Source organism: Pleurodeles waltl, chromosome 4_2 (assembly GCF_031143425.1).
Source record: "Pleurodeles waltl isolate 20211129_DDA chromosome 4_2, aPleWal1.hap1.20221129, whole genome shotgun sequence".
NCBI classification, from domain to species: Eukaryota; Metazoa; Chordata; class Amphibia; order Caudata; family Salamandridae; genus Pleurodeles; species Pleurodeles waltl.
Genome location: NC_090443.1, coordinates 594,715,855 through 594,734,863, shown reverse-complemented (window position 1 = coordinate 594,734,863; position 19,009 = coordinate 594,715,855).

Sequence of the window (19,009 nt, the reverse complement as noted above, 5' to 3'; positions counted from 1 at the left end):
ATTTCGCCAGCCAGGATTTTCTTGTAGGAGATTTAAAGAACAAAAGGGCATATTTACAACCCCCTTGCACCACTGGAGTGTCACTTTTGGCGATGCTCCGGTGGCAACGTCCCATGCACCATATTCACAAGGGGGCATTAAGCCACTTGTAAATATGGGCCACCCTGACACAGTTGTCTGCAGCAAAGGGCCGTGCAATGGATGTTGCTTTGGGTGTACCCACATACCACCCATTGCTTTTAGACACTGCCCAGATTTACAAAGAACCATAAATCTGTGGCAGCACCAAAAACTAAAGCCACCCCACGGGTAGCATTAGAGTGGTGCAACAAGGAGAAATACTCTGATTTCTCCTCTTTTTTTGCTCTTTCTATGTGTGCTGCATTCTGGAACAAATCTCTATTAGGAAGGTGTCCCATCCTGCACAAAAACAATCACCCATGCAACACAAGGCACCCTTGCACCATGGCACTAGAATGCCTGCATTGGCGCTAAGCAGCTAACTTAGCGCCGGCACAGGGGAGAACACAGGAATGTGTCATATTCTTGTAAATATAGTGCATCCCTGCGTTCTGGAAATGAGGAAGCTCGGCGCAGCAAGATTGCCTGCGGCACCCCGCTGCACCATTTCCTTGTAAATATGCCCCAAAGTATAGACAGTCCTCAGTACTATCTCAGTTTCTTTCAGCATTCATACCCTCTTTCAGTTATCATCAATTCTGAAATCATTGTGAGGGCAAAGTAACGCTGCTCATGCCCAGCATCATGGATGCACCATCTGCCATAATCATGATGATTTTCAAAAGTTCCGGGTCAGTGGCAATGTAGAAATCTTTCACAGCCATGATAATGGTCTCAGTATGACAAACACTCTGCTTCACTATTGCCCCAAGCACTATTTTGTGTTCATTGATATTACAGATCTCTACGTGAAGTACAGGCTGAACATTTTGGCATTTGAAATAGTGGTGCTATTATCAGTTATCATAGTGTGATATCCAGCACTGAGAAGTTCTGTCATGGCTTCAGAGTATATCACACACTTCACATGCTTAGGTTAAGAGAACATTATGACAGCATTAAAATAAAAACTGCAAGGGGCACAATGCAATGTGATACAAATAGGAAAGCCAGGAATGGATGATGGTATCATATGTCATAGTGGTACTGGGTGGACTTTTGAACTACAAAATTTTGTTTAGTTCCTGGTTTTCCCCTTTTTTCTTGTACTCAATTTTATTTATGTCAATGGCAATGATACCATGCCTGACTCAATCTTTGTTATGTCAACTTTCTCTTAATGGCAAAAAATTGTTCCGCTGATGAAGTTGTAATTTTGCATCACAGAATGCCTTATAGTTGCTCCTATTAGGTTTGGTCTGCAGAGAAAAGCTACATCAGAAATTTGTGTCCTTTAGCATACCTATCAACCTCTGAAGAATCAAGGTGCTGTTAAGAGTTTGACACTCTACAGACTGCTCACCTGAGGCCTGTCACCTTTAAGGTAGGCAACGAGATATGCCTGCACTTGTGGTGAGGAACAACTAATGGCTGTCATTTTTGCTGCTCCATGCAAGTACATACACAGCTGTAGTGTCCTGGAAAGAACATAGAATGATGAAGCTGCCTCTTAGGCTTCAGCGGAGTTGGAGGGAAGTTTTGGTACTTTGTTGAAAATTCCGCATTAACAGGGTTAAGATGTACCATTAAACAAGAAGAGCTATAATTATCCACTAAAATATCATCATGCCATGATGCCAGTCAAGCAAACAGATCAAAGAAAACACACCTAATCAGAATAACAAAAATGCCTTTCCCTTGTTAGACAACCATCCATATAAAAGCAAACCATGGAAACCACATCATAAAGACTAGCAGAAGATACTCCATTCACTTGCTGTACTACTTTTGAGAAGTACTCTTTTTGAAGTAGTGTTAACAAACAGTCCTTCAAATAGTGAAGTTTCTCTATGGGGAGATCAACAAATAGTGAGCTGCAAAGACAGTAGACTAAATTGGACTAGGTGAAAATAGTTTTATTGCAGTCAGAAACCTCAACCTGACCACAAAAGTAGGCCTGGGTGAAATTCGCAGATCTCTGTGAAATCACAGCCAGTAGTTAGTACAACTTTAAATCTATTTTGCCCTTTTTGTGTTATTGTCCAAGGTTAAGACAGACACACTTACTACATTATCTAGAGTTCATAACCGGCAGCTAATAATACTCTGTTACAATTTGGTACCAAATGCGCTAATAGCGCAAGATGAAGCTATAGCAGCATTAGGTTCAGAGGGAGGGAATAAATTAACTTGTAAACATTGGGAAAGAAGAGAACTTCCCAGCAAATGTTTCTCATCATGTCTTGTTTTTGTACATGGCCATATGCAAACAATATGGTGTGGACAGGGTTGCAACTCCGGTATTTGCATTTCTGTCAGGCTTTCAATTTCCATACACATATTAAAAAAAATCTCTGCAACTGTTTTGTGATTTAATTTGAATTAGCACTGTAGCATCAATATTTTTGGCGTTAATCCTGCATAGCACCAAACTAGCATAAACATTTACAATGCTAGTTCCCTAACGTGCGCCATTGTGTGCCATATCATAAATATGGTGCAACACATGGTGGCGCTAGGGGGCACAATGAGGTGCAAGAAAAGTGGCGAATCATGTCACATAAGGCAGCCATTTTACACCTTACACACACTTCTTCTATTTTTTTTCCCAATATCACTTGTTTGTTTAGTTAGTCACTGTCACCCACTCTAATTTTCAGTCATGTCACAGCCTAAAAATCCAGGTTTTTCAGAGGATGAGTTGAGAGTCATGGTGGATGAAATCATAAGAGCAGAGCCACAATTGCTTGGAAAATGGAAATGTGTCAAAGGATAGATGACCCCTGGTAACAGGGGCAGGGCCTGAGGTGCCTGGGGCAAAGGAGATGCCCGGCTTCCTGGCAGAGCGGGCACGGGGCGAACGCTGAGGGGCTGCTGGGAGGGCGGAGATGGTGCGCTGGGTGGCGGCTGTACCTATAATGGCGGGGGGCACGGATGGTGCCACCCCCGCAAGGGAGCCCCCTTCCGAGGACGTGTCCGTGTCGCTGCAGGGTCCAGTCGTCCCCGTCGTGGAGCTCCCCTCGCCCTCCGTCTCACTGGTCCAGTCTGACTCTGTGGCATGGCCCTCCTGGGCCATGTGAGATGCAGCTCCCTCCTGCCCCGATGCCACTTCTCCTCCGCCTGATGATGCTGATGCACACAAGCACAGAAAGACAAACAAAAAGGGGGGGGAGAGAGAAATAAAGGGATATTGAGTACATGGATCTCCGGTACAGTTAGCGGACATGACAGACACAGATGCCCCCTGCACTAAGTTGCGCACTTGGGGTATGCTACGCATTCCGTGGAACATGCCCTACACGCCTAGAGTTGACAACTGCACCCATGGATGACACGGCCCAGGGATGGCTGTACTGACAAACTACTGAGGGTGGTGGCTGGGGACACAGGGGCTTACGGGGGTGCCCAGCCTACAGATATCGCCCTGGCCTAGGGGGACCCCCAGCCCTCCTCCCCCACCCAGACACCTCCACTGCGCGACAACAGAGTAGATAATGCTTGTACTCACCCCCTTGTGTCTGCTGTGCTGCCCTCACGCGCCCATCCAATTCAGGGTAGGCCACCGCCAGGATCCGGAACATCAGGGGGCTCAGTTGACGGCAGGCACCCCGCCTACGTTGGGAGGCCATCCCCAGCAGAGACTCGGCGGTCTTCTTGGTCCCGCGGCGGATGTCCTCCCACCTCTTGCGGCAGTGGGTGCCCCGTCGATGGTGGACCCCCAGGGCCCGGACTTCCTTGGCGATGGCACGCCAAATCCCGATCTTCTCATGGGCGCGGACCTATGTGACACGTACAGGGAGGGAGAAATACCACGTTCAAGTTTCTCAGCATTTTCCTTTCCAGTGGCCCAACGCCCCCCATCCCCGCCAGGCCCCCCGCCATGCCCCCCGCCATGCCCAACATGCCCCCCATCCCCACCAGGCCCCCCGCCAGGCCCAACATGCCCCCCATCCCCGCCAGGCCCCCCGCCATGCCCCCCGCCAGGCCCAACATGCCCCCCATCCCCGCCAGGCCCCCCGCCAGGCCCAACATGCCCCCCATCACTGCCAGGCCCCCCGCCAGGCCCAACATGCGCCCCATCCCCGCCAGGCCCCCCGCCATGCCCCCCGCCAGGCCCAACATGCCCCCCATCCCCGCCAGGCCCCCCGCCAGGCCCCCAAGCCAGCCAGTGGCCCCAAATCCATATTGAATTAAACTCACTTGTTGGTCTGGAGGACCGTAGAGTAGCGCATACTGGGGGAGTACCCCATCCACAAGTTTCTCCAACTCCTCTCCAGTGAAGGCAGGGGCCCTTTCCCCAGGCGCAGCAGCCATTGTCCCTTCCAGACCGAGGTCACAGCAACACTTGCAGTATAGGTCCTCTCCTGTGAAAGTTCAAGTCGCAAGTGGATAAGTAGATAGAAAATGGCGGTCACGTCCGCGGCGGTGCGTACCGCGGCGGTGCGTCCCGCCACCGCCGGTGCCCTTCGCCATTGGCTCCTGAAACCCATAGGCTTCAATGTTAACCAATGCGGCTTCGCGCCGCGGTCTTCGCCCGCCGCCCGCCGCGGTGTGCCACGCCAGCGCATTGACCTCACATCCCATTGTCACACTTCACAGGTCAGGCAGCCGCCATTTCCAGGGCCCACATGGCTCAATTTCAACTGCGTCACACAGGCCTAGGCCTTGCATAGCCACTCAGACACGCCATTCACTGCATAGAGAATCGTATACTGTGCTAGCTGTGAGTACGTACCTGTGGGTTGCTTGACTGTGTGCTCCATGTTGTCCTTCCTAGGCACCGTCCGCTGGGTTGGGCGAGGAGACGGATGAATCCTCCCGTGTACCGACCGCTGGTGGACCTGTCGACAATGGAAGAACGCCACATTATCCTGACCTACCGTCTTAACCGTGCCACTATCCATGAACTGTGTGCCCAGCTGGAGCCCGACCTGATGTCCCCCATCCGCCAACCCACAGGGATTCCCCCTCTGGTGCAGGTCATGTCAGTACTCCATTTCTTGGCAAGTGGGTCATTTCAGACAACCGTGGGAATTGCTTCTGGGATGTCTCAGCCCATGTTTTCGAAGGTGTTATCCAGAGTGTTGTCTGCCCTGATGAAATCCGTGAGGAACTACATCATTTTCCCTGAGGTGGGCAAATTGGCTACAGTGAAGGGTGATTTCTACGCCCTTGGACATATTCCCAACGTAATTGGTGCCATTGATGGGACCCATGTGGCTTTGGTTCCCCCAAGAGACAGGGAGCAGGTGTACAGGAACAGAAAAAATTACCATTCAATGAACATCCAGGTGGTGTGTTTGGCTGACCAGTACATCTCGCATGTAAATGCCAAATTCCCAGGGTCAGTGCATGACGCCTACATCCTCAGGAATAGCAGCATCCCTTACGTGATGGAACAGCTACAGAGACACCGTGTATGGCTAGTGGGGGACTCTGGGTACCCCAACCTGTCGTGGCTACTGACCCCAGTAAGGAATCCCCGGACCAGGGCAGAGGAACGGTACAATGAGGCCCATGGGCGTACTAGGAGGGTGATCGAACGCACCTTTGGCCTCCTAAAGGCCAGGTTTCGGTGCCTGCATATGACAGGTGGATCCCTAATGTACTCACCTAAGAAGGTGTGTCACATCATCGTGGCCTGCTGCATGCTTCACAACCTGGCTTTGCGCCGCCAGGTGCCTTTCCTGCAGGAGGATGGTCGAGACGGTGGTGTTGTGGCAGCGGTGGAACCTGAGGAGAGTGACGAGGAGGAAGACGACGGGGCTGAAACAGACAACAGGGACAGAATAATTGAACAGTACTTCCAATAGGACACAGGTAACATTTCAAAGATAATTTAGTAAATGTTAACTACTCTCCAGCATCTCTGCTGCCTGTCTATTTGCCCCAGTGTATGATGACTGAGTTTTGGCTTTTCCCTCCCTATTTCAGATCTGGGGTCCCCACTACGAGTCCTGTGCTTCGTTTCCCCATGGACTACAGCTTTGTGGCAGCTGTTTGTTGACTTCACCATGTACAAGGACATATTTGCACTGTCATGTCAATTACAATATATTGAAATCACAGCCAGACTCCAGATATTTTGGTGCAAAATAGGTGTTTATTTAAGTGCTCAAAATGGGATGGGTGGTTTCAAGTGGGTGGGGGCTATGGTGAAGGAATGTCCATGGCAGAGTCCAGAGTAACAGTCACACAGGTGCATTGTCCAGAGGCCTGTGGAGAGATGGAGCATGGGCAGTTCAAGGATGGACAGGGTGACTATGTGGGACAGTGGGATGACATCAGGTGGTATCCATTGCTGGCGGGGGTCTTGACATCCTACTCTGTCTTCTTGCGAGATCTCAGGGCCCTCTTGCGGGGTGGTTCTTCTCCTGCAGGAGGTGGGGGTCTGGTGGGCTGCTGCTGTGCGGGGGCCTCCTGTCCACTAGCGCCGGCGGAGGTGGTTGGCTGTTCTTGGTCCAGGCTAGTGGCAGGGGCCCTTGGGTGTTGTTCAGTGTCCGCCCTGTTGTTGACGAGGTCCTGCAGCAGCCCTACCATGGTAACCAGGGTGGTGTTGATGGCTCTGATGTCCTCCCTGTACCCCCGATAGTGTTCCTCCTGCAGCACCTGGATCTCCTGGAACCGGGCCAGTACCGTCGCCATCGTCTCCTGGGAGCGGTTGTATGCTCCCATGATGGTGGTGAGGACCTCGTGGAGAGTGGGTTCCCTGGGCCTCTCCTCCCCCCCCTGTCGCACAGCTGCCCTCCGAGTTCCCCTGTTTCCCTGGGCCTCTGCCCCCTGGCCGGTGTGCCCACTACCACTGCCCCCAGGTCCCTGTTGTTGTTGGGGTGGTGGGTTATCCTGGGTGCCCTGTAGTGGTAGACACACCGCAGATTGACGCGCCCTGGAGACAGAGGCATGGGCCCGCTGGGTGGGAGCTGTGCTGGTGTTCCCAGAGGGGTTTGGGTCTGTAGTGGCCTGGGCCTGTGTGAGGGGAACCGACTGTCCAGAGGTCCCCGATGGTCCGGGCTGGTCATCAGTGTCCAGGTCGACAGAGCTGCTGTCATCGCTGACGGCCTCTTGGGTGGGGGGTGGGGAGAATTCTGGCCCCTCCGCCGCGGTGTGTTGACGGTCGGGTCCTGCAGGGGTATAGAGGTATGGTTATAGTTTCAATGTGTGGCATATGGGTGTATCTGTGGGTTCTCGTGTCCCCAAGTGCTGGCATTCGTGTGTGGGGGCTTTGGTGAGGGTGGCTTGTGGGGGGGATGTGTATATGCATTGGGCATGCTTTGGTGATGGGTGTCCATGCTTAGTGGACGCATGCAGGCCTAGGTTTTGGGATGTGTGGGTTGTGATGGTGAGACATTGGCGGGGAATAGGTGTGCTGGGGGTGGGGGTGAGGATGGTGGTGGGGGTGAGGGTGGGGGTGACGATGGGGGTGGGGGTGAGGGTGGGGTTCGAGGATGGGGGTGAGGTTTGGGGTCTGATTTGGCATGCAGGTGGGGGGGAAGCAGTATTGAAGCTTCAACTTACCAGTATCCATTCCTCCGCCGACTCCTGCGAGGCCGTCAGGATGCAGGATGTTCAAGACTTCCTCCTCCCATGATGTGAATTGTGGGGGTTGAGGTGGGGGTCCTCCGCCAGTCTTCTGCACGGCGATGTTGTGCCTGGATACCATGGAACGCACCTTCCCCCGTAGGTCGTTCCATCGCTTCCTGATGTCTTCCCGATTTCTGGGGTGCTGTCCCACTGCGTTCACCCCGTCGACAATCCTCTGCCATAGCTCCGTCCTCCGGGCAATGCTGGTGTATTGTATCTGTGTGCCGAACAGCTGGGGCTCTACCCGAACGATTTCCTCCACCATGACCCTGAGTTCTTCGTCTGTGAAGCGGGGTTGTCTTTGGGGTGCCATGGGGTGGTGTGTATGATGTGTGGGGTGGAGTATGTGTATTTAAGTGAGTTGAGTGTGGTGGTGTGTGTTGTTTTGTGTGTGGATAGTGTGTGGGTGATGGTGTTGAGTGGCTGTGGCTGTTATTTTTTGGATGCTGGTGTCTCGCTCTTGCCTTCTTGACGAATTTTTTAGCGTAGGGGTTTGTGGGTGATGTGGGTGTGTGTTTTATATTGTATTGTGTGTGTGGGAGTGGTGTGTGTATGTGTATCAGGTGTGTGGGATTCAAATCGTCCAATGTGGCTGAGTTTTGTTCGTTTGTGTGTATTCTGACCGCGGCGGTGTGTCCCGCCAATGGAATACCTCGTTTGAATGACCGCCGCGTGGATTCGTGGGTCGTAATGGGATGGGCGTATTTCTGTTGGCGTGACGGTGGAGGTTTGGTCACCTCCACCTTTCCGCCGACCGCTAGACTGGCGGTCTGTTGTGGCGGTCGGATTTTCGGAGGTTTGCCTTCTGCGGGTCAGAATGACCGTGGCGTGTTTCCGCGACCGCGGCGGGATTATGGAGGATTTCTGACCGGCGGTAGGCGCCTTTTACCGCCGAGGTCAGAATGACCCCCATAGTGCCTTTGCACTGACACTTGTTAGCCATGTCACAACTGATGTTCACTCATCATGGAGTTCACATTTGGCTAGTGTTGAGATTTAGAAAGTGACATGACTACAACTACTATGAGGCCCTCTTTCTGTAATTCAAAACAAGAGGCCATTGTGCACTTGCACACAGACACTTGTTAGCCATGTCCCAACTGATGTTCACTGATCATGGAGTTCACCATTTGTCTAGTGTTGGGAGTTAGAAAGTGAAATTCTTATAACTACCATGAGGCCCTCTTTCTGTAAATCAAAACAAGAGGCCATTGTGTCTTTTTACAGACACGTGTTAGCCATGTCACAAATGATGTTCACTCATCATGGAGTTCACATTTGGCTAGTGTTGAGGTTTAGAAAGTGACGTGACTACAACTACCATAAGGCCCTCTTTCTGTCACTCAAAACAAGAGGCCATTGTGCACTTGCACACAGACACTTGTTAGCCATGTCCCAACTGATGTTCACTCATCATGGAGTTCACCATTTGTCTAGTGTTAGGAGTTAGAAAGTGAAATTCTTACAACTACCATGAGGCCCTCTTTCTGTAAATCAAAACAAGAGGCCATTGTGCTCTTGCACAGACACTTGTTAGCCATGTCACAACTGATGTTCCCTCATCATGGAGTTCACATTTGCCTAGTGTTGAGAGTTAGAAAGTGACATGACTACAACTTCGGTGAGACCCTCTTTCTGTAACTCAAAACAAGAGGCCATTGTGCTCTTGCACAAAGACAATTGATAGCCATGTTACAACTGATGTTCACTTCTCATGGACTGAGCAATCTACATATCATGCTTAAATCTGAGACGTGTATGCCTACCAGGTCTGATGTTGTCCTGTTAACACCAAATAACACTATTTATGGCATGAATGGCACCTTGCCAAGTGTGTACATCAAGTAGTAAGGTATTAAGCTGCTTCAGCTGATTGGAAATGGCAGGTAACCCATTGACTCTGCACTGCTCACATGATGCCTACTGCTACATATAGAACCAAGTTGCGTGTTCTTCTGTATCTTATATAACTAGGCCTTGGAATGGCCAAATACACATTACTTTTCCACTGTGTTGGCTTAACTGTTTGTTAGATGTCATGTTCATTCCTTGATACAAAATGCAAGTTATCAGCACATATAAATGAGCTGCTCAAACCTGATAGTTTTTGCAACCTCCTCAAATGCTTCGTCAACAACTTCAATCCCATAGAAATATATCACAATAGAAAACTCTACCTATTAACATTTTCCTTGATCTCTACTTTCTGTGATACTAAACATTTGGATGTTGATTCTACACTTTCACCAATAACAATGTACTCTATTTCTCAACAGGCCAAACTGGCACTACACCTGGGAAGACATTCTTCACAGAACAGTCTCCCTACCCAGCCCTGGATTAAGCCCTCAAGGATGACAACACTCCTGGACATGTGGATGTGGATGACAGACATGGCACATCTGGTCAGCCTGGTCAACCGGCAACAGTGAGTGTCACTGTGCCCACATGAACACCTTCCCCTAATTCCCCGCTAGAGAAGTGTAGTTTGTGCAGAATCGCTGAGAGAGTAAGAATACAGTAAAGGTAGGTAAATTACCCCACCACAGAGCCCAGAAAAGCAGGAGTAAAGTACTGCAAGTTTCCTTAGGACGCACTACACCTCGTATTTGGGATTTTGCAGCAGCCAACCAAGTCTGCAAAGAACAACTGCTGGATTATTGGACCTGAAGACCTGCAAAGGAAGGGGACCAAGTCCAGAAGTCGAAAGAAGTTCCAAGAAGGACAGGAGCCCCTGCCAACCCAGAAAGGGGTGCAACAGAAGAGTCCCTGGTTAGTCAAAGACTGCAGAAATGTACCGTAGGAAGATGCCAGTGGGTTCCTGCATGATGTAAAAGATGTCCCACGGTGTGAAGATTGTTGCAGATGAGATTTTGTGTGGGAAGGTGCCAACAAGCCTTGGCTATGACAAAAGTGTGTTTTTCATCAAAATGGTGCTGGATGGACCCTGGAGGGACCTCGGGCCTGAACTCTGTGTGTGTCGAGGAATATGAGGCTCCCAGCACTTTAGAGAGCCCTCAGGATGCCAGACAGCACCCCTAGAAGCTGCAGGATCTGGGTTCAAAGGAGGTGCAAAATGTGGTTGATACAGCACAACAAAAGAAGGTCCCACGCCGCCAGAGTACAAATCAGTGAGTTGAGCATCACAGGGTGGAGTGCTGGTGACCTGGACCGGGCTTAGCACAAATGAATTTTTCAAAGAGTGCACAGAGGCCTCAGGAGGTGAAGAAGGCACAGTACACAGGTGTACAATCGTTCTTGGAGATGGCAAGGTCTTACCTCCTCCAAATTGCATCAGCAAGACCTCAGGACAGTCTATATCGGTGATATATATCCTCTGTGTCCTTAGGAGCATGCTTGTCATTGTGAGAGGAGTCCCAGGGTACTGGTTGTTGTCTTGGAAGGTGCCTGCTTGCTCCGTCACTCCACAGGAGATTTCTTCAGTTCTTCTGGTGCAGGATGAAAACAGGGAGTCCCCAGAGCATGCACACTATGGAAACTGTTGCAGTTGCTGACTTGGAGCTGAGGTTGCTGAAGAAATGTGTCTCTTGTAGACACTTTGTTGCAGTTACAGCATTTCTTGGAGCAGGCTGCGGTTGATCCAAGGTCAGAAGAGTCCGAAGTTGTTGCAGAGGATACCTGAAGAACACTTTCAAGCAGAATCTGAAGAGAACCCACAGGAGAGACCCTAAATATCCTTGAGAGGGGGATTGGCTACCTTATCAAGTATGGACCTATCAGGAGGGGTCTCTGATGTCACCTGCTGGCACTGGCCACTCAGAGCCCTCCAGATTGACTCCAAACCTTGCAAAGCAAGATGGCTGAAGTCTGGGACACACTGGAGGAGCTCTGGGCACCACCCCTGAGGTGGTGATGGACAGGGGAGTGGTCACTCCCCTTTCCTTTGTCCAGTTTCACACCAGAGCAGGGGAGAAGGGGTCCCCGAACGGGTGTAGATTGGTTTATGCAAGGAGGGCACCATCTGTGCCCTTCAATGCATTCCCAGAGGCTGGGGGAGGCTACCCCTCCCCAGCCTGTAACACCTATTTCCAAAGGGAGAGGGTGTAACACCCTGATCTCAGATGAAATGCTTTGTTCTGCCTTCCTGGTACTGGGCTGCCCAGACCCCAGGAGGGCAGAACCCTGTCTGTGAGGTGGCAGCAGCGGTAGCTGCAGTGCAAGCCTCAGAGAGCTGGTTTGGCAGTACTGGGGGTCCATGGTGGAGCCCCCAGTATGCATGGAATTGGCTCCCCAATACCACATTTGGAATGGGGAGACAATTCCATGATCTTAGACATGTTACATGGCCATATTCGGAGTTACCATTGTGAAGCTACATATAAGTATTGACCTATTTGTAGTGCACGTGTGTAATGGGGTCCCCGCACTCCCAGAGTCCAGGGATATGGCCCTGAACTATGTGGGGGCACCTTTGCTAGTGCAAGGGTGCCCTCACACTTAGTAACTTTGCACCTAAGTTACTTAAGTGCAATGAAAATAGCTGTGAAATAGTGTGTGCACTTTTTCACGCAGGCTGCAATGGCAGTCCTGTGTAAGGGTTTGTCTGATCTCCCTATGGGTGGCAAAATAAATGCTGCAGCCCATATGGATCTCCTGGAACCCCAATGCCCTGGGTACCTACGTACCATATACTACGGACTTATAAGGGGGGTCCAGTATGCCAATTGAAATTGGTAAATGAAGTCACTGGCTTACAGTGACAAATTTAAAAGCAGAGAGTGCATAAGCACTGAGGTTCTGGTTAGCAGAGCCTCAGTGACACAGTTAGGCACTACACAGGCATCCACATTAGCCCATAAACACACTGACATATAGGTTTTTATGTATGAGCACTGGGGTCCTGGCTAGCAGGGTCCCAGTGACACAGTAAAAACACACTGACACACACACACAGAGGCCAAAAGTGGGGGTAACCATACTAGAAAGAGGCTACTTTCCTACAATGTATATACTATGTATAGACCACAAAATGTAACTATGGTCATCCAAAAACTATACTTGGGTCTCAGAGGCACATTGTAGCCTGTGGGAAGGGATTATGTTGACCATAGTCAAATATGTATATGTACATGTTCCTCTGGTGAGCCCTAGAGCTGACTGCACTGGGGAAGAACCTTTTCAACAAGTTTCTCTTGCTCCACTGGAAGGAAGGCAGGGGCTCTGATACTTTGGGTATTGCAGGTTATGAAAGTAGATGAACAACACAATGGCAAAAGCTGAGATCTGAGCATACAGGACATTAAAGTTATATGACAGTTTTTGTGGTGTGATTTACCAGACTCGCCCAGCTGTTCCTGTTAAGCTCTCAGGATCCTAATGGCCAAGACCTTCTCCTCACAAGGAAAGAGTTGTAATGGGTGCTCGGAGGACAACCACCAGTCTTCAGGGACTCTGGGTGTTGCAAGGAGGCCAAGGAACTCACCTTCCCTTTCAGGTTGTTCCACCTCTTCCCAATATCCTCCTTTGTGTGCAAGGTGGTGCCTACAGCAGTTATTCTGTCAACTATCCTTTGACACATTTCCATTTTCCAAGCAATTGTGGCTCTGCTCTTATGATTTCATCCACCATGACTCTCAACTCATCCTCTGAAAAACCTGGATTTTTAGGCTGTGACATGACTGAAAATTAGAGTGGGTGACAGTGACTAACTAAACAAACAAGTGATATTGGGAAAAAAAATAGAAGAAGTGTGTGTAAGGTGTAAAATGGCTGCCTTATGTGACATGATTCGCCACTTTTCTTGCACCTCATTGTGCCCCCTAGCGCCACCATGTGTTGCACCATATTTATGATATGGCACACAATGGCGCACGTTAGGGAACTAGCATTGTAAATGTTTATGCTAGTTTGGTGCTATGCAGGATTAACGCCAAAAATATTGATGCTACAGTGCTAATTCAAATTAAATCACAAAACAGTTGCAGAGATTTTTTTTAATATGTGTATGGAAATTGAAAGCCTGACAGAAATGCAAATACCGGAGTTGCAACCCTGTCCACACCATATTGTTTGCATATGGCCATGTACAAAAACAAGACATGATGAGAAACATTTGCTGGGAAGTTCTCTTCTTTCCCAATGTTTACAAGTTAATTTATTCCCTCCCTCTGAACCTAATGCTGCTATAGCTTCATCTTGCGCTATTAGCGCATTTGGTACCAAATTGTAACAGAGTATTATTAGCTGCCGGTTATGAACTCTAGATAATGTAGTAAGTGTGTCTGTCTTAACCTTGGACAATAACACAAAAAGGGCAAAATAGATTTAAAGTTGTACTAACTACTGGCTGTGATTTCACAGAGATCTGCGAATTTCACCCAGGCCTACTTTTGTGGTCAGGTTGAGGTTTCTGACTGCAATAAAACTATTTTCACCTAGTCCAATTTAGTCTACTGTCTTTGCAGCTCACTATTTGTTGATCTCCCCATAGAGAAACTTCACTATTTGAAGGACTGTTTGTTAACACTACTTCAAAAAGAGTACTTCTCAAAAGTAGTACAGCAAGTGAATGGAGTATCTTCTGCTAGTCTTTATGATGTGGTTTCCATGGTTTGCTTTTATATGGATGGTTGTCTAACAAGGGAAAGGCATTTTTGTTATTCTGATTAGGTGTGTTTTCTTTGATCTGTTTGCTTGACTGGCATCATGGCATGATGATATTTTAGTGGATAATTATAGCTCTTCTTGTTTAATGGTACATCTTAACCCTGTTAATGCGGAATTTTCAACAAAGTACCAAAACTTCCCTCCAACTCCGCTGAAGCCTAAGAGGCAGCTTCATCATTCTATGTTCTTTCCAGGACACTACAGCTGTGTATGTACTTGCATGGAGCAGCAAAAATGACAGCCATTAGTTGTTCCTCACCACAAGTGCAGGCATATCTCGTTGCCTACCTTAAAGGTGACAGGCCTCAGGTGAGCAGTCTGTAGAGTGTCAAACTCTTAACAGCACCTTGATTCTTCAGAGGTTGATAGGTATGCTAAAGGACACAAATTTCTGATGTAGCTTTTCTCTGCAGACCAAACCTAATAGGAGCAACTATAAGGCATTCTGTGATGCAAAATTACAACTTCATCAGCGGAACAATTTTTTGCCATTAAGAGAAAGTTGACATAACAAAGATTGAGTCAGGCATGGTATCATTGCCATTGACATAAATAAAATTGAGTACAAGAAAAAAGGGGAAAACCAGGAACTAAACAAAATTTTGTAGTTCAAAAGTCCACCCAGTACCACTATGACATATGATACCATCATCCATTCCTGGCTTTCCTATTTGTATCACATTGCATTGTGCCCCTTGCAGTTTTTATTTTAATGCTGTCATAATGTTCTCTTAACCTAAGCATGTGAAGTGTGTGATATACTCTGAAGCCATGACAGAACTTCTCAGTGCTGGATATCACACTATGATAACTGATAATAGCACCACTATTTCAAATGCCAAAATGTTCAGCCTGTACTTCACGTAGAGATCTGTAATATCAATGAACACAAAATAGTGCTTGGGGCAATAGTGAAGCAGAGTGTTTGTCATACTGAGACCATTATCATGGCTGTGAAAGATTTCTACATTGCCACTGACCCGGAACTTTTGAAAATCATCATGATTATGGCAGATGGTGCATCCATGATGCTGGGCATGAGCAGCGTTACTTTGCCCTCACAATGATTTCAGAATTGATGATAACTGAAAGAGGGTATGAATGCTGAAAGAAACTGAGATAGTACTGAGGACTGTCTATACTTTGGGGCATATTTACAAGGAAATGGTGCAGCGGGGTGCCGCAGGCAATCTTGCTGCGCCGAGCTTCCTCATTTCCAGAACGCAGGGATGCACTATATTTACAAGAATATGACACATTCCTGTGTTCTCCCCTGTGCCGGCGCTAAGTTAGCTGCTTAGCGGCAATGCAGGCATTCTAGTGCCATGGTGCAAGGGTGCCTTGTGTTGCATGGGTGATCCTGAGAGCTTAACAGGAATAGCTGGGCGAGTCTGGTAAATCACACCACAAAAACTGTCATATAACTTTAATGTCCTGTATGCTCAGATCTCAGCTTTTGCCATTGTGTTGTTCATCTACTTTCATAACCTGCAATACCCAAAGTATCAGAGTCAATGTGTTTGTCAATGTGTATTGTCGTACATAACATCAAAACATCAAAATTATCAATCTCCATTACATGTCATATGTTGGAATTAGGTCTGTAAGTGTTTTAATATCATATCAAGGACCCATAGTATGTGTCAACGTGTAAATGTATGGTCCAACCTAACTGCAGGGGGGCAACAGGTATGTCAGACTAAACATTTGTCAAGAGTTGGGAATCAGAGAGAGTGACATGACTACACCTGCCATAAGGCCCTCTTTCTGTAACTCAAATCAAGAGGCCATTGTGCACTTGTACACAGACACTTGTTAGCCATGTCCCAACTGATGTTTACTTGTCATGGAGTTCAACATTTGTCTAGTGTTGGGAGTTAGAAAGTGAAATTCATACAACTACTATAAGGCCCTCTTTCTGTAAATCAAAACAAGAGGCCTTTGTGCCTGTGCACAGACATTTGTTAGCCATGTCACAACTGATGTTCACTCATCATGGTGTTCACATTTGGCTAGTGTTTCGATTTAGAAAGTGTCATGACTACAACTACTATGAGGCCCTCTTTCTGTAATTCAAAACAAGAGGCCATAGGCCCTCATTCTGACCCTGGCGGTCGGTGATAAAGCGGCGGCCAAGCCGCCAACAGGCCGGCGGTCTAAAATATGCAATTCTGACCCTGGCGGGAACCGCCAACACAGCCCGCCAACTTAACACTCCGACCGCCACAGCGGTACAAACAAACAGCGCGGCGGTTCCCGCCAACAGCCCGGCGGCAGACAATGTACCGCCCACCCTATTACGACCCACCAATCTGCCACCTTTTCCGGGGCGGGAGCACCGCCGATAAGAACACGGCGGAAACAGACTACGAACGGGAAAACGCTCACCTCTACGCACTCCACGCGAGATTCCGGCAGTATGGAGCCAGAGTTGTAGGTCATCCCCGCACTCCTATTCCTGCTCATATACCAGGAGCACGCCCGGCGGCGCGGAAGACATCGGTGAGTACTGCACCTACGACACAGGGGAGGGAAAAGATTACCGGCACACACCCACCCACCCACACCCACTACAACACACACATCAATGCATTCCCACAGATCACTGTCACAACCCACAAACCACCCCCCTCCGAAATAATGCAAAGACCAAAAGAAGAGATCATAAACGGGCAGATATATTGAAATATGTACACCAGTAATCCCAATAAATAAATAAACTATGTACAAAATATATACAGCTACTAAATGTAGTCCAACCACTGTCCGTGGATCACAGGGGTCCTGTGCAAAGGGGCAAGGCCCAGTCCCACGACAAGAACTCCACGGAGAGAACACTGCAGGGGCATCAGAAAGAAAATAGGACAGGCACCTCAGGGGGAAGGGAAGGGGGGGCACCTCAGCCACTTGAGTACACGACGCCAGATCCACGAGGGGACTCCATGACCACTGGCCCATCCTGGGGAGAGCAAAGCCACAGTCCAAACAGTCCATACAGTGGGTGGCCTGCCCACTGGGCCATCCTGGGGAGAGCAAAGCCACAGTCCAAACAGTCCATACAGTGGGTGGCCTGCCCACTGGGCCATCCTGGGGAGAGCAAAGCCACAGTCCATACAGTCCATACAGTGGGTGGCCTGCCCAATGGGCCATCCTGGGGAGAGCAAAGCCACAGTCCATACAGTCCATACAGTGGGTGGCCTGCCCACTGGGCCATCCTGGGGAGAGCAAAGCCACAGTCCATACAGTCCATACAGTGGGTGGCCTGCCCACTGGGCCATCCTGGGGAGAGCAAAGCCACAGTCCATACAGTCCATACAGTGGGTGGCCTGCCCACTGGGCCATCCTGGGGAGAGCAAAGCCACAGTCCATACAGTCCATACAGTGGGTGGCCTGCCCACTGGGCCATCCTGGGGAGAGCAAAGCCACAGTCCATACAGTCCATACAGTGGGTGGCCTGCCCACTGGGCCATCCTGGGGAGAGCAAAGCCACAGTCCATACAGTCCATAACAGACCCCACTGCCACTGGAGGAGGCAAGTTGGCCAGAGGACATCCTGCAGCCCTGCCCGAGATAGATCCTGCCCTGCCACGTCTGCCAAAGGGCCAGCGGTTCTTGCCCTGAAGGGCCCAGTTCAGCGGTTCTTGAGACGGCGGGGCCCAGTTCAGCGCTCCTTGCCTTGTAGGGCCCAGTTCAGCGGTCCTTGCCCTGAAGGGCCCAGTTCAGCGGTTCTTGAGACGGCGGGGCCCAGTTCAGCGCTCCTTGCCTTGAAGGGCCCAGTTCAGCGGTTCTTGAGACGGCGGGGCCCAGTTCAGCGCTCCTTGCCTTGAAGGGCCCAGTTCAGCGGTTCTTGAGACGGCGGGGCCCAGTTCAGCGGTTCTTGCCCTGAAGGGCCCAGTTCAGCGGTTCTTGAGACGGCGGGGCCCAGTTCAGCGGTTCTTGAGACGGCGGGCCCAGTTCAGCGCTCCTTGCCTTGAAGGGCCCAGTTCAGCGGTTCTTGAGATGGCGGGGCCCAGCGGAGCGGTGCGTGAGACGGCGGGGCCCAGCGGAGCGGTGCTTGAGACGGCGGGGCCCAGTTCAGCGGTTCTTGCCCTGAAGGGCCCAGTTCAGCGGTTCTTGAGACGGCGGGGCCCAGTTCAGCGGTTCTTGAGACGGCGGGGCCCAGTTCAGCGCTCCTTGCCTTGAAGGGCCCAGTTCAGCGGTTCTTGAGACGGCGGGGCCCAGCGGAGCGGTGCGTGAGATGGCGGGGCCCAGCGGAGCGGAGCTTGAGACGGCGGGGCCCAGTTCAGCGCTCCTTGCCTTGAAGGGCCCAGTTCAGCGGTTCTTGCCCTGAAGGGCCCAGTTCAGCGGTTCTTGAGACGGCGGGACCCAGTTCAGCGCTCCTAGCCTTGAAGGGCCCAGTTCAGCGGTTCTTGAGACGGCGGGGCCCAGTTCAGCGGTTCTTGAGACGGCGGGGCCCAGTTCAGCGCTCCTTGCCTTGAAGGGCCCAGTTCAGCGGTTCTTGAGACGGCGGGGCCCAGCGGAGCGGTGCGTGAGACGGCGGGGCCCAGCGGAGCGGTGCTTGAGACGGCGGGGCCCAGTTCAGCGCTCCTTGCCTTGAAGGGCCCAGTTCAGCGGTTCTTGCCCTGAAGGGCCCAGTTCAGCGGTTCTTGAGACGGCGGGGCCCAGTTCAGCGCTCCTTGCC